Below are 17,529 nucleotides of genomic sequence, written 5' to 3'. Positions count from 1 at the left end.
TAACAAGAATAGAGTGCAATAATTTTTTTTTTTTTAAAGTTACAACACATAAGATGCAACAAGATAACAAAGATTCAGATTACAAAGCGGAAGACTTCAACTAACTCCTAAAGAGTTTCCCAACGAGATTACTTAAATTTTCACAATACACTTTACACACACAATTAATCCGAAAGCTGAATATCTTAATAACGAGATAATTCACAATCAGGATAATTTCTTTCAAAGGATGGAAATATAAATCACAAGCAAGATTCATCATTTAAGATCCATTCATAAACTTCATTCAATCTTTTCATTTAAAATTACAAACCATACATATAACATTCTAATACACTAGGATTTCATCAAAGCATAAGAGATCTTTCCAAGCATATTTAAATTCCTAACAACAACTGGGTATAATTCGTTACTCTAAGTTACATTCATTCATATTCTAGCTTATTGCATTAAAAGGACGATTTCACACATGCATTACGATAAATCGCATCTCAAGCAATTATGCATTCGATCCACATGGCATTCAAGATAGAACTGAATATAAGCATTTAAAGTTAATTCCATTATCCACTTAACCATTCTAACATAAATTAATCATACATGACAAAGCTGAATAAAGGAACATAAGAGAATACACCACATAACACCATAATGATCTCGGAGTTCACCCCTAATGGGCTACATCTCCGGGTCTGCTCAACTGCAAGACCCCTCTGATAAATAATAAAGTTAAGAATACAAGAGGTTACACTATACAATCCAGCCATCAAGGCGATACATAAACCATATACAAACGACCGCATCGGTCCATTAATACATAAACGATCCCTGAAAAGAACAGGATCCAGTTGAACATAATCAAAGCTAAAACAAAGGTCCAGAAGAGCATCCCCAACACTGAGCCATCACCACCCAAGGTCTACCATGAAACTGACACTCACAAGGGCAGAGACAAAAGGACGACTCACAAAGGTACTCCTAACAGGACAAAACAACAACACACTAGCGATCGTAGGGACAAGTGTCATCACACAACCTGGTATGGATACCATGGCAAGTCTTCATAGGTCCCGGTCCCATACACTGGGTTACCCTGGCAACCTAATCCGAGCTCCCGGCCCATCCAAGCCTCATGTGGACCCACACATCCTCTCGTGAAGACCAGGAAGATGGTTTGCCATTTCAGGCCTTCTCATAGCATGTCGAGTCTATAATAGCACTCGTCCCATGTGTGAGGCACAGTTATCTTACTTAGAGATTACATTCTAATCTACTATTAGGTTATCACTTATTAGACTCACTTTCGACGGGTTACCCAGCAGCCACTTTGGGCGCGGCCCCCAATCGAAAGCCACTTTCCCATACGACACTAGACTAAACTCAGACGAACTCAAAACCAAGGAATAGACATGGTCAGACGAACGGAGTTCAAGAAGAGAGAAACAAACATCTTGTCAAACACGACTCAAGGGTAATCACTTACTGACGGTACTCTAACTAGAGACCCGACCAACAACAGTCAACCACAATCATCATTCGACTCACACACAAGGAGGATAAGATCAAAACGACACTACCACAATACAACAGTCAACTCGGAATCGAGGACTGAAACAGGTACCCCAAGTCAATCCATACGACAGGGTCCTATTAAACAAAGCAAAACATGCCATTTCATAATTAAAGGCGAATACAGAAATTAAACTCGCAAGGCAATAATCAGAAAAGACAATATTTCCTCAAATTGATTTAATCATTACAAGACGATCAAGTTTTCTACAAGATCCAATCAAATTACAGTTATCTACCTCATCAAGGGATAAGTTGGTCTTGGTTTTCTAACTCTTGAAGGTTCAAGGCATCGAACAGACATATAAAGCCATAAAGAGTTTTTAAACCAATTCATATTAATAAATCTCAGACAACCATTAATCAACTAAAATAAGATATTTAATCTCCAACAAAACATCATAGACATACTGGTTCAAAATCAATCTCTACAGATTCGGAATTTTCAATCCCAGATGCATTATACGGATTACGGAAATAAAAATGTAGAAAGAGAATCTAAGGAAGATAATCATTCCCAAAAGCACATCGTTTCAGTTTCTAATGATCAATGGTTAATTATTCATTTCTAACCTTTCCAGATGACTTATACCCTTAAACTCTTCAAACAATATAAATCTAGGAATAAAGTACGTTTTACCTCCCAAAAGATTATCCAACATAAACATATTTTATCTTCTCAAACTACACACCATTAAAATTATGCCTTGCATAATAACTACTAAAAAAAATAATTCATCAACAAATACATTCATGACCCATTTTCATCATCAAGACTTAATTAAAAATCTTCATTAAATAATATTAAAACATTATATATTTTTTTTTCTTTTAAAAAAAAAATACATAAAAAAAAAAACATTGTTAAAAACTAATTTTAAAAAAAAAACATTTTAAAAAGGGTGCTAGGGCGGGCCCACCTCCCAATGGCAAAGGCTGGGCGCCCAAACCCTAGCTGGGGAAGGCCTCGCGCAAGCAGCGCCACGGCGGTGCCCGCAGGCGCCGCAGCGCCCTGCGGCCACCGCCGTGAGCCGCAGGCGCTGCGGTCTGCGAGCGTAAGGCACGGGAACGGGGGAGGAGAAAGGGGAGGAGCGGGGGAGAGGGGAGGCGGAGCGGGTGGAGCTCCGCTCCCCGCCTCCAATCCCCAAAACACAGTTTCATTTTTTTTTTTTTTAAAACAACAACAAAATTTGCTTATAAATTTCGGTTTAATATAAAATCCGATTTCAACGAAATTAGTTTGGCATCAAGATTCTTGATGGAATTCATCCATTCCAAAACAAAAAGGGGGTTTCAAACACCCAAAAGGAAATAAGGAATAACACCACCTCAAAAACATTTCCAGCCAAAAGAATCTGAAACCAAATAACATGAAAACATCCAAACTCCCATTTCCATTTCATACAACAACTAAACTTGAGAATTAGATCCTACCTGATCTCGCATTCCTGGCAAGATCTGACGAAGAACCCCAATCTCCAACTCCCAAATCCCTCCTTCTCCATCCAAAAAACCTCCAATTTCATCTCCAAAATCTTTTCAACCAAAAATTTTCTCCAAAATGTCAAATTTAACCTTTCAAATTTCCGAATCCAACAGAATGCAATTACGTCTATTGCGATTAAATACAAAACTTTCTTTTCAACAGCATATATAAAATGCATTTAATATTCAAAACAGTCATTTAATCGAATTTACTCCCAAATAACATAGGCAATTCATTAACAACGAAAATCGCATTACGAAAACCCGATTAACTTAATCCATAAATCTCTAATGCACAAATGCATAATTAATCAAAATAATTACTAAGGACTAAATAATCAATTTAACCAAACACACCAAGCACGCAAACCGAGAAGGTCAACCAAACAGACGACTCGCAAACCCAAACAAAAAGGGATTACCGACGACGACTGGCGATGCTCACTGGAGCACGACTAAGGTCAACTAGGGTCCTACGACCACCTAATCCAACCCTAAGGATTAAAGAGGTATGCTCAAACCTGCAAAACCAGGTGACGACGAACCTCGCACTCATGCGACTTCGTACCTGAAATCTTCTGCAACCAAGAGTCATACATGCATACATATATAGAATTTAATGAAAGCGTTAGCCTAATATTAATACCACGAAATACGTACACTAACAGCTTGCATACAACTAGTGAGAAAACCACATCAATAGCTATGCGTTAATTCAAACATCTGACTATAACATAATATTACGATAAACTAATCAAGATTAAACCAAGGTTAGAAATAGATTAGGGTAGGGGTACTACATTCTCCCCCCCCTAGGTTCCGACTTACTCCTGGAAGTCGTAAGGCTAGATGAAGAACATGTCGTATGCATCAGCCCTGAAACTCATTCAACAAAGATCAAATTGCACATAGAAATCTTTCCATAAATAAATGAAATATAATTGCAAAATCCTTTACAAACGCCATTATCCATTGGCAAGATACATCTAAAACCATACATTCCTTAAAATATTCTAGGAATTATCCACAATCATGGCAGAGAAACAAGAATTTTCTTCCTTTCATTACACCAAATTAAAGCATTACAAAGAGGTAAGCAACAATTACCATAATCATCGACCAAAAATGACAAGAAAACATGCCATATTGATCAATTTCCTTAACCAATCCATCTTTATCATAAGATTTTATTGAATAGAACTAGCTCAAAATATCAATTTCTACAACCAAATTAACTTTCATGAAATAAGAGCAACAAAAATAACTCAATTGATTACACTTGCCAGGCATAAGAAAACCTTTCCAAGGACTATGTCCCATAACATAGTGACAAGCTAACACAATTTACTCCATGATACAAACAATAACCATCCACATAACTGGAATGCATAACAGAAAAGGCCACATGTGAGCATGTCTAATGCTCGGTCAAAGATAACATGCATGATCAGCATCTCTATCCCTGATCCCAGAACAACAATATGATCATAAATATCCAATATCTCACTCAAGGGCTTGATGGTGCTAGGGTACACCATAGCGGTGCTACCTTCCATACAAGTCCCTCGTGAATATCCCTTGTTGAGCAAGGTGGTTAGCCTCCAAGAGATAGTCACCACACATAGGTAGGTAGTGGATCCTAGCTGTTTTCACAGCCTCACATACCTCCATCCTCAAGGTTCCCTGCGTCTACTTCCTCGCACACACTCATCCAAGCCCGTCTCCTACGTTCTTGGAGAGGAATTCACATTGCAACACAAGACCAGCATACGAAAACAACAAGGATAAACCGGTTTAGCCACCAAAGTACAGATGAATAAAGATAATAAATCATTAATTCCAACAGTAAGGCAAGAAAATAATCCGGAATCTCAACACCAAATCAAAAGTGCAAAAGATCACAAGATTGTGGCTAAACCTTCACAGTCAAAGTGAAATAAATTGCTGGCCCACAAAGAAATAAATAAATAATTAAAAGAAAATCATAATTGCACATTACATCACTACGTGACTAGTAGCTAGCCACCAACGAGGAAGGAAGGAACAATCGTCTAGCTATCCTAGTAGCTCATCATGTGGTGTGGCCAAGTCACACATCCACATGGCATGGCAGTGTGCACCTCGACATCACCCCGCATCACGTCGTCACGTGGCATGGCTCTACCCAATACCTAGCGGTAGGCCGCATGGAAATGTCTACTACATCCCGCATCGTGTCTCAGCACGGCATGGCAATACTCCAAGCGGACAAGGCACGCAATGGACGTATCCCGCATGGCAGTGTACCCCGCGGATAAGGCACGCGCTGGTCACACTCCGCATAGCGATGTTCCTCTCAGGATACTCGCCGTAAGCCAGAGGTATACATGGCTAAGGTCTACCTACAAGTCTACCAACACTGGTCAGTTGGCAACTTATGTAAGAACAATAACACGCCCCTCATGAAGACAAGGCAACAGATACTCCAATAGAATTCCATCAATATGCTCAAAATAAAGGATAGGAATAGGCTGCCACACATAAACCTATAAATAGATTCATCAAAAGGGAAAGTATTGAGTACACCTTTGATACAGTTTAGTAGTACAACTATATCATTCCTCGAAGTAGAGAAGCTAAAGTCGCTTCACGCCGACATTACTCGTACGCCAATCCATACTATTCAAGGAACGGTTACTTCGAATACTACCCCTTAACATACCGAGTTACCCACAACCCGAGGTTTGGTACTCAGCAGGGAAACAAATAAGCAACATTACATAAACAGTATGGTTTCCCATACTCATAAGCAACATATCCTCCATGGTTGATTACTTCACCAATCCATGGGCACATATAATAAGCACTGGTTTCTTACAATACACACAAATACACCAGCACTGGTTTAGTCACATTTACGGGGAGTACTTTTCAGTGCTAACATCTATTCAAGGAAGATTTTAATTATGCTTTCTACATAAATAACTGAATCAAGTTTACTCTAGATTCAAGTACTGAAATTATTAACAATTCACAATTTTATAAGGAAATAACATCATTCCTATATCTTTATCACATTTCACCAAGCATCCGTAACTAAATTACTAGCTAAGCAAATTCATTTCTAAAGCTTAAGACTTTCATCTATCACTATGAAGCCAAAAAGCAGCATACAATTTTACATGTTTTATAAACATTCTATCTAAATCAATGCACTCTTGATACCATTTCTAAAAATCTCATGATTAGGCAAAGAGAAGGGAAAGAGAGTTTGATAACCAAACTATTTCCTACGAAGACACAAGATCAATCAAGGTCACGCTATAATATTAAATTTCTCACTATAAGCCTATCATTTAATTACACGGTTTTCGTTTCGCTACCGTTTAGAAGGATGACAATCGGCCTAACAAAACATTTCCAATAATTATGGTTGCAACAGGAGGTTCTAGTTTTCCAAACAAAACAGAGATCAAGAGAAGCAATCTTTTCGATAATGCAAGACCTCTTAAGAACACTCACTTAAATAATACAATAAAGACACATGTCATAATTTGCAACCTATTAGAAAAGATCACATTACGATCAAAGATAAGCAAAGAGTTATTACCCCAAATAACACATATTAATGCACGCACATCAAACAAGCTTTTTTTTCCTTCGCACTTTCTAACCACATTAAGGTAATTACATATACCCAAAAGCGAGTTCAATGGAGCATTTGCTAAAATACATCTTCAGTCAAACTGGTTTAATGAAACACATAAGACAATCTTTCGGAAAACACATTAATACTCTCTCGATGCTACAATAACATGCTCTTTTTAACACTTCTACAAACCAAGCAGTTTCACATAATTCAACTACCTGCATAGCAATGCACCTTACTAAGGTAGAATTTAATCATGCTACTCCTACAAGATACATATGGAGAATTCTTTAAACATACACATACAGTTTTCTCCCAATAACCAATATGAACTTTGAAGCCCATAGCCCCTTTAATAATCTAAAAACATAAACATCATAAGGCTCACTCAAGGGTTCAAGAAGTCACACCCTCTTTCTCTTGCAAACAAGAAAACTCGAATCAAAGATAATTATTCATATCCTAATCATTTTAATTTCCAGAAAGAAGAGAGAGAGAAATGGTGATGATCATTTAATTTTCTACAAAATAAGCATCCAATAATTGCCATATTAGTCCTTCAAGTGGACAACACTAAGCCAGATCATAATCTCAACAACATAATTCGCACTTTCAGATTCAAGACAAGCACGGACCAATCCAAATGGATTAGTCTAAAGACTACAACACTCAATAAGGGAAGGTACATACGACTCTCTTTCAAAATAAGAGTAATCGTAGACCAAAACATCAATAAGCAAACAATGCACAAATAAGCACTCGAACACCAACATCAAGAAGGCGAAAACCAGGTGTGAACACACACGTTACACACCAGCTAAGGTCTGCTCAATCACTCATATGCAAAAGGAGGACAAGCATACGCATAAGGTCGATACACCTCACACCAATAGAGGGCACACGCGACACCAGAGATCCCAATGTTTGCAACATGCGCTCTGATACCAAATGCAATGCCCCGCCAGGAAACCCCGAAGGGATAAGCTAAAATAACAAGAATAGAGTGCAATAATTTTTTTTTTTTTAAAGTTACAACACATAAGATGCAACAAGATAACAAAGATTCAGATTACAAAGCGGAAGACTTCAACTAACTCCTAAAGAGTTTCCCAACGAGATTACTTAAATTTTCACAATACACTTTACACACACAATTAATCCGAAAGCTGAATATCTTAATAACGAGATAATTCACAATCAGGATAATTTCTTTCAAAGGATGGAAATATAAATCACAAGCAAGATTCATCATTTAAGATCCATTCATAAACTTCATTCAATCTTTTCATTTAAAATTACAAACCATACATATAACATTCTAATACACTAGGATTTCATCAAAGCATAAGAGATCTTTCCAAGCATATTTAAATTCCTAACAACAACTGGGTATAATTCGTTACTCTAAGTTACATTCATTCATATTCTAGCTTATTGCATTAAAAGGACGATTTCACACATGCATTACGATAAATCGCATCTCAAGCAATTATGCATTCGATCCACATGGCATTCAAGATAGAACTGAATATAAGCATTTAAAGTTAATTCCATTATCCACTTAACCATTCTAACATAAATTAATCATACATGACAAAGCTGAATAAAGGAACATAAGAGAATACACCACATAACACCATAATGATCTCGGAGTTCACCCCTAATGGGCTACATCTCCGGGTCTGCTCAACTGCAAGACCCCTCTGATAAATAATAAAGTTAAGAATACAAGAGGTTACACTATACAATCCAGCCATCAAGGCGATACATAAACCATATACAAACGACCGCATCGGTCCATTAATACATAAACGATCCCTGAAAAGAACAGGATCCAGTTGAACATAATCAAAGCTAAAACAAAGGTCCAGAAGAGCATCCCCAACACTGAGCCATCACCACCCAAGGTCTACCATGAAACTGACACTCACAAGGGCAGAGACAAAAGGACGACTCACAAAGGTACTCCTAACAGGACAAAACAACAACACACTAGCGATCGTAGGGACAAGTGTCATCACACAACCTGGTATGGATACCATGGCAAGTCTTCATAGGTCCCGGTCCCATACACTGGGTTACCCTGGCAACCTAATCCGAGCTCCCGGCCCATCCAAGCCTCATGTGGACCCACACATCCTCTCGTGAAGACCAGGAAGATGGTTTGCCATTTCAGGCCTTCTCATAGCATGTCGAGTCTATAATAGCACTCGTCCCATGTGTGAGGCACAGTTATCTTACTTAGAGATTACATTCTAATCTACTATTAGGTTATCACTTATTAGACTCACTTTCGACGGGTTACCCAGCAGCCACTTTGGGCGCGGCCCCCAATCGAAAGCCACTTTCCCATACGACACTAGACTAAACTCAGACGAACTCAAAACCAAGGAATAGACATGGTCAGACGAACGGAGTTCAAGAAGAGAGAAACAAACATCTTGTCAAACACGACTCAAGGGTAATCACTTACTGACGGTACTCTAACTAGAGACCCGACCAACAACAGTCAACCACAATCATCATTCGACTCACACACAAGGAGGATAAGATCAAAACGACACTACCACAATACAACAGTCAACTCGGAATCGAGGACTGAAACAGGTACCCCAAGTCAATCCATACGACAGGGTCCTATTAAACAAAGCAAAACATGCCATTTCATAATTAAAGGCGAATACAGAAATTAAACTCGCAAGGCAATAATCAGAAAAGACAATATTTCCTCAAATTGATTTAATCATTACAAGACGATCAAGTTTTCTACAAGATCCAATCAAATTACAGTTATCTACCTCATCAAGGGATAAGTTGGTCTTGGTTTTCTAACTCTTGAAGGTTCAAGGCATCGAACAGACATATAAAGCCATAAAGAGTTTTTAAACCAATTCATATTAATAAATCTCAGACAACCATTAATCAACTAAAATAAGATATTTAATCTCCAACAAAACATCATAGACATACTGGTTCAAAATCAATCTCTACAGATTCGGAATTTTCAATCCCAGATGCATTATACGGATTACGGAAATAAAAATGTAGAAAGAGAATCTAAGGAAGATAATCATTCCCAAAAGCACATCGTTTCAGTTTCTAATGATCAATGGTTAATTATTCATTTCTAACCTTTCCAGATGACTTATACCCTTAAACTCTTCAAACAATATAAATCTAGGAATAAAGTACGTTTTACCTCCCAAAAGATTATCCAACATAAACATATTTTATCTTCTCAAACTACACACCATTAAAATTATGCCTTGCATAATAACTACTAAAAAAAATAATTCATCAACAAATACATTCATGACCCATTTTCATCATCAAGACTTAATTAAAAATCTTCATTAAATAATATTAAAACATTATATATTTTTTTTTCTTTTAAAAAAAAAATACATAAAAAAAAAAACATTGTTAAAAACTAATTTTAAAAAAAAAACATTTTAAAAAGGGTGCTAGGGCGGGCCCACCTCCCAATGGCAAAGGCTGGGCGCCCAAACCCTAGCTGGGGAAGGCCTCGCGCAAGCAGCGCCACGGCGGTGCCCGCAGGCGCCGCAGCGCCCTGCGGCCACCGCCGTGAGCCGCAGGCGCTGCGGTCTGCGAGCGTAAGGCACGGGAACGGGGGAGGAGAAAGGGGAGGAGCGGGGGAGAGGGGAGGCGGAGCGGGTGGAGCTCCGCTCCCCGCCTCCAATCCCCAAAACACAGTTTCATTTTTTTTTTTTTTAAAACAACAACAAAATTTGCTTATAAATTTCGGTTTAATATAAAATCCGATTTCAACGAAATTAGTTTGGCATCAAGATTCTTGATGGAATTCATCCATTCCAAAACAAAAAGGGGGTTTCAAACACCCAAAAGGAAATAAGGAATAACACCACCTCAAAAACATTTCCAGCCAAAAGAATCTGAAACCAAATAACATGAAAACATCCAAACTCCCATTTCCATTTCATACAACAACTAAACTTGAGAATTAGATCCTACCTGATCTCGCATTCCTGGCAAGATCTGACGAAGAACCCCAATCTCCAACTCCCAAATCCCTCCTTCTCCATCCAAAAAACCTCCAATTTCATCTCCAAAATCTTTTCAACCAAAAATTTTCTCCAAAATGTCAAATTTAACCTTTCAAATTTCCGAATCCAACAGAATGCAATTACGTCTATTGCGATTAAATACAAAACTTTCTTTTCAACAGCATATATAAAATGCATTTAATATTCAAAACAGTCATTTAATCGAATTTACTCCCAAATAACATAGGCAATTCATTAACAACGAAAATCGCATTACGAAAACCCGATTAACTTAATCCATAAATCTCTAATGCACAAATGCATAATTAATCAAAATAATTACTAAGGACTAAATAATCAATTTAACCAAACACACCAAGCACGCAAACCGAGAAGGTCAACCAAACAGACGACTCGCAAACCCAAACAAAAAGGGATTACCGACGACGACTGGCGATGCTCACTGGAGCACGACTAAGGTCAACTAGGGTCCTACGACCACCTAATCCAACCCTAAGGATTAAAGAGGTATGCTCAAACCTGCAAAACCAGGTGACGACGAACCTCGCACTCATGCGACTTCGTACCTGAAATCTTCTGCAACCAAGAGTCATACATGCATACATATATAGAATTTAATGAAAGCGTTAGCCTAATATTAATACCACGAAATACGTACACTAACAGCTTGCATACAACTAGTGAGAAAACCACATCAATAGCTATGCGTTAATTCAAACATCTGACTATAACATAATATTACGATAAACTAATCAAGATTAAACCAAGGTTAGAAATAGATTAGGGTAGGGGTACTACATTTATCATATGAAATAAATTAGCTATAACATTAAAAGATAACACCACAGATCAATAAACACACAACACTATGATTACATGGAGAAACCCTTTTAGAAAAAACCTCTACCAAGAAAAGAGGGAAAATATATATTACTCTTCAAAGAGATTACAATACAAAAGAATTTCCTCAATCTTGCATCAGTTCAACAACATCTGTGTACCTATTAACCAATTTACTTGTCTCCAACTCAACCCCTCTCTATATAGACCCTTGGGGACTCAATTTACCACAATAAAAAATTACCATTGGCCAAAATAAGATTCTGAAAAACTATGGTAAAATTCCATTCGATCCCTACATGCCAAACATAGCCTCTTACATGACATTACACTTTCTTACAAGTTGTCATAAGAATCCCCCAGATATAGGAGATGCTCTTACATGCATCATATACTATTAATAACAAATGTAAGGATGCTCTTATGTGTGTCATAATAACTTATTCCCATATCCAAAATGATTCACCCCACTTTTAGCCCTTACAATTGTCATATAATCCATCATAACATCCCTAAAAATAGGTCTTACATGTTATATCATTTGATGGGCATCTTTTGACAACTAAAAAACTTCATTTTTAAGGCACTGCCACGTGGCAAAAGTGCCAACTAATAAAACCCATGCCCCTTATGTTGAAGCATAATTATTTAATTATATAAATGTTGAATAACTATGAGAAATTGTGAAATAATAATTAATCTACATAATTTGAAATTGCTAAGGTTGAGACACCTTAATTCCCAACACTCTGATAATGATCTGATAAACAACCAGATTCAAAAAATTGAGAGAGCTCTCAGGAAATTCATGGAGCATAACTTGGCTATGTTGAAGGTGTCTTCTCAAAACATGAATGCACTAGTTGCTTGCCTGGAGAAGGATAAGCAAAATAAAGACACTGTGATTGTTGATGATGAGCTGACTTCTAGTTCTGTTCAACACTCTTCCAGACGCAGAACTAGGCAAAATGGAAAAGAGCTGGAGCTAAAGACCAAAGGTAATCAACAGGTGCAAGAAAATAAAGACCTGAAAGAGGCAACAAATGCAATAATGATGCTTATCAGGGATGCTGAAGAGACCATAAAGATTTTCACCTGAAATGTACTAATTTTGTTTTAGGTGTGCCTATCTCTCACTGGCCTTTTGTTATTCTTTACTCCAGCTACTGTATTTTGTGCTGTTCTTTTGCAGCCTTTCTCTCTTTGTTCTATCCTCTCTAATTTATCTATTGCTTTTCTTTTTGATATGTAAGCGGGTTTTGGGTCCCTTAAAACCCGATTTTCCTTAATAAAAAACACTCACCCACCTATTTCACTTACTAGGCTTCAATAATTCATGAATCCCATTTAATTACCATTAAACGTATATTTGTCTTTTGGTTGTACTCAAGATGCTCGACATGATGGTGGGTTCCCTGTCTTTAATTATGCATGTAGTAAGATAGAAAAATGGGTTAGCAATTTTTGGATATTAATGAACCTTAGCGAGCGCTTCTCATGAAAGGATCTAAATATTGTACTTTTCGCATTCATGGATTATTTTGTTCTCCTTTCATCATTGAAGAGTCTATGGAATTTTATGCTCATAGTTTATAAAGTCATTGGTTTATATTTTTGATACCTTCAACTTGTGCAATTATCAACATTAATTAATCAATGGTTTTAAACCATGCAATATGATTTTAGAAGTTTATAGTTATGATATTATTGTTCCTGATTATGTTATGCTTTCATAGAATTCAAATGCTATCCTAGTTCTCAATGCATCACCTTAGTGTTAGATAACTTTGCTTAATTATATTTAGAGTTTTCTTCTTCCCTTTTCTTAAAACTAAAAAATCAAAGAAGAGATAAATTATATAAAATTTAGAGTATTAAATGAATAAAATTCACACATTATTTGAATGCAAATTTGAGCATCAACGGTAATCTTTGGTGATATCTTGATAATGGTAAAACTTGGGAGGAGCAATTAAAACATTTAGATATAGTTTTGGGTATTTTGGAGTAGTCGTATTTCTTTGAAAATTATTACAAATGTGAGTTTGATTTTGTGGATATTTTTTATTTGGGACGAGTCATAAGTGTTAATGCATGATAGCTTCGATAAGATAAATGATTGAATGAGAGATAAATGAAGTCTCTCATTCAATCATTTATCCTAACGATTAAATTTTAGGAAAACTTCAAGCTATTGTTCTTTCATTTGATGATCTTTCTTCACTTGTATATGTCCAATCTACTTAGTTCGATCAATGCTCAAACTATCGATAATCATATCATAGCATAGTATACCGATTAATATTGGTTTGCATTATAACTGTGATCACCGATTATTATCGGGCTAACCATGTATCTCGATTTATATCGGTTGATTTATCAACAATAAACAAATGATGATTATTGGGATTAACCGATTGTTATTGGGTGGCAAAGCATACACCGCTTGGTATCTAACTATTAGTTAAGCAATCACCAAGTCACGTAGACATCGATTGGCATCGGTTAACATGTCACGTAGACACTGATTGAAATTAGATAATAAGTTACGTAGACCCCGATTAGTATCAGGTTGTTGATTAAAGTAAACACTGATTGGTAATTATAATTCAAAGGGTGCGATCAAGTAATGTCTTGATCGGTCATGCCTATGAGACATGACTAGTCAAGACATTGCTTGATCCTCCCCTCTTGCATATATATATCAATTGATATTTGTGAGAAGGATATCAAAATCTATAAATGCTCCTCTTACCTGCCATACAAAAGAAGATAATCAGATTTATCATATGTATAAATAATACATAGATCAAGAAAATATAAAATAGAATACATATTGCATATTGAATTGTAAATTGAACATCTTTACATGGTATCAAAGCTATAGTTAAATCGAACCTGAGGCTATTCAATTTTGTGGAAAATTCAAAACAAGCATATATTCAACATCAAAATTCTTCTAATGGCTAGCGCTATCAGATTTGAAGATAGAATCGGAGGAGGTGATGACTTCTCAACATGGAAGTTCAAAATTCAAATGATTCTATAAGAAAATAAAGTCGAATCATTTGTAAAAAGTGAAACTGCAGAACCTGAGACTGAACCTGGCAAAACAACTTGGAGAGAGGGAAATGAAAAGGCCATCAAAATCATAGTTGATGGGGTGAGAAATAATATTATGCCCATCATAAGGAAACATGAAAAAAGCTACAACATGTTCAAAGCACTTGAAGATGCATTTGAGATATCTAATGCCAGTAGAACCTTGGCTTTAAAAAGAGAAATAAATCACATAGCCATGATCAAAGGAGAATTAGTCAATGCCTACTTCATGCGAATATCAACCCTAAGGGATGAACTAGCAACCCTTGGATATGAGATCCAAAGCAAAGAATTAACACTCATTGCTCTAGATGGGTTGCCTAGCATATGGGAAAAATTCATCCAAGGCATCAGTGCAAGGGATGAATTTCCGAAATTTGATAGGCTAAAAGCTGACTGTCTCCAAGAGGAATAAAGGCAAAATAAGAAAGGGATCAAGAAAAAGAATATAGATGAAGATCTCCAAGTTCTAAATACAAACTCAAACAAGAAAAGCAAGTAGAAACAATTCAGAAAGAGAAAAGGTCATCACGGCAAGAACACCTTCAAAAAGGACCTTTCTTAGATTCAATGTTACAGATGTGACAAATTTGGGCACTATGTTGTCAAATGTCTAGAAAGATCTAAGCAACAAGCCACATTTGCCAAAATAGGAAAATCTAAAAGGGAAGAAGACCCTGAGAAGTATGTACTCTATTCAGCACTCACAAACCAAACATCAAACAAAGTTAACTCCTAGGTGATCGACAGTGGCTCATCCCGACACATTATAGGATTCAGAGAAGTGCTAGACTCCATGAAAGAGGAGAATGATGAGGAAGTAACTATAGGAGATGACTCCACACATCCAATCAGAGGAGTTGGAACCTGCACCATCAAACTAAAATCAGGTGTATCATTACAACTTAAAAGAGTACTATATGTTCCATGCATCAAGAGAAATCTAGTCTCAATATCAGCACTAGAGGACAATGGATATAGAGTGACCTTCATGGACAACAGAGTATTGGCTTGGCCAAAGAATTCATCCATCAAGAAAGCTAAAACTATTGGTCAAAGACAAGGCTACTTGTATGAGCTATGCACAAAGCCCAATTTTGTCCTAATCCATGAAACTACAGATGCTAATGAAGTATGGCATATAAGACTAGGCCACCTGAATTTTAGAGCTTTATCATCAATGGGAGACCTTGTTACAGACCTACCTAAGTTAAAGAAATATCATTCAAGGGCATGCAAAGGATGTGCCTTAGGTAAAAATACTAAGGGAGCTTTTCAAAATAGTACTAGGAAAACAAGTAAAATTTTAGAGTTAGTTCATTCTAATGTATGTGGACCCATGTCCGTACCTTCTTTGGGGGGATTTTTGTATTATGTAATATTTGTTGATGACTACTCTAGGAAAACTTGGATCTACTTTCTGAAATGTAAAGAATTAGAAGAGACCCTTAATAGGTTTAAATAATTCAAATCACTAACAAAGAACTACTCAGGAAATAAAATTAAAACCCTAAGAATTGATAATGGGGGGGAATACACATCAGAATTATTTAAAGAGTTTTGTAAAAATTCAGGGATTAAGAGGGAGTTAACAATACCTTATAATCCTCAACAAAATGGGGTAGTTGAAAGGAAAAATAGGACAATCGTTGAAGCTTCCAAAGCCATGATTCTTGATCAGAATCTAAATGTCAATCTTTGGGCAGAAGCAACTAGCACTGCTGTATATATTCAAAAAAGATGTCCTCACTCCCATCTTGAAGATAAGACCCCTGAGGAAGTCTTTACAAAATCAAAACCAGATATCAGCCACCTTAGAATATTCAGATTCCTTGTCTATATTCATGTACCTAGGGAGAAAAGATTAAAATTAGAGCCTTCTGGAAAAAGGGGAATCCTTGTAGGATATAGTGAAACCTCCAAGGTCTACATGCTCTATAAACCTGGTCAAAAGAATATGGAACTAAGTAGGGATGTGATCTTTGAAGAAGACTTAGCCTTCAAAAGAGCCCAAAGCTCACTAGAGCCTGAAGTCTATATCCCTACCCCTAACATAGATGAAGATCCTACTCTTGAGCTTTAGAGGGAGAATCCTGAGGAAACTATAGGTGAAACTCAAAGTCCACCTAGAGAAAACCTCAAGAAAAGACCACTATGGGCCACCAAGACTGTAGCAGAAGCTCAAAAGTTTGTTGCTCCTTCAGGAACCTTCAGGCAAAGCAAAAGGCCTAATAAATTCACTAGCTATGTTGCCCTTATGAATGATCTCTCTAAAGCCGAACCAAACAATGTATCAGATGCACTTGAACATCAAGTATGGAAGGATTCCATGTCTGAAGAGTATCAGTCCATTATGAAGAATGATGTTTGGGAGATTATTCCTAGGACAACTAAGAAATCTGTTGTTTCATCTAAATGGCTTTTCAAGATCAAACATGCTGCAGATGGCAGTATTGAAAAACACAAGGCCAGATTTGTAGCTAGAGGGTTCTCACAAAGGGAAGGAATAGATTATGAAGAAACTTTTGCTAATGTTGCTAGGTATACATCAGTAAGAGCTGTATTAGCCATTGCAACAACAAAGGGGTGGAAGGTACACCAAATGGATGTTAAGACTGCATTTCTAAATGGCGAGATCTCAGAAGAAGTCTACCTGGAGCAACCTGAAGGGTTTGAAAATCACGATATAGAGTCTCATGTGTGTAGACTCAAGAAAGCTCTCTATGGGCTTAAACAACCTCCTAGAGCCTGGTATGAAAGAATTGACACCTATCTCTCAAGACTAGGCTTCTCTAAGAATGATGCAAATCCTAATCTCTACTACAAAAGAAATAAAGGTGATATGCTAATATTGATTTT

The sequence above is a fragment of the Cryptomeria japonica genome, chromosome 11, assembly GCF_030272615.1.
Source record: "Cryptomeria japonica chromosome 11, Sugi_1.0, whole genome shotgun sequence".
Lineage (NCBI taxonomy): Eukaryota > Viridiplantae > Streptophyta > Pinopsida > Cupressales > Cupressaceae > Cryptomeria > Cryptomeria japonica.
The sequence above is the reverse complement of the archived record's forward strand: the minus strand, read 5'-3'. Positions refer to the sequence as shown.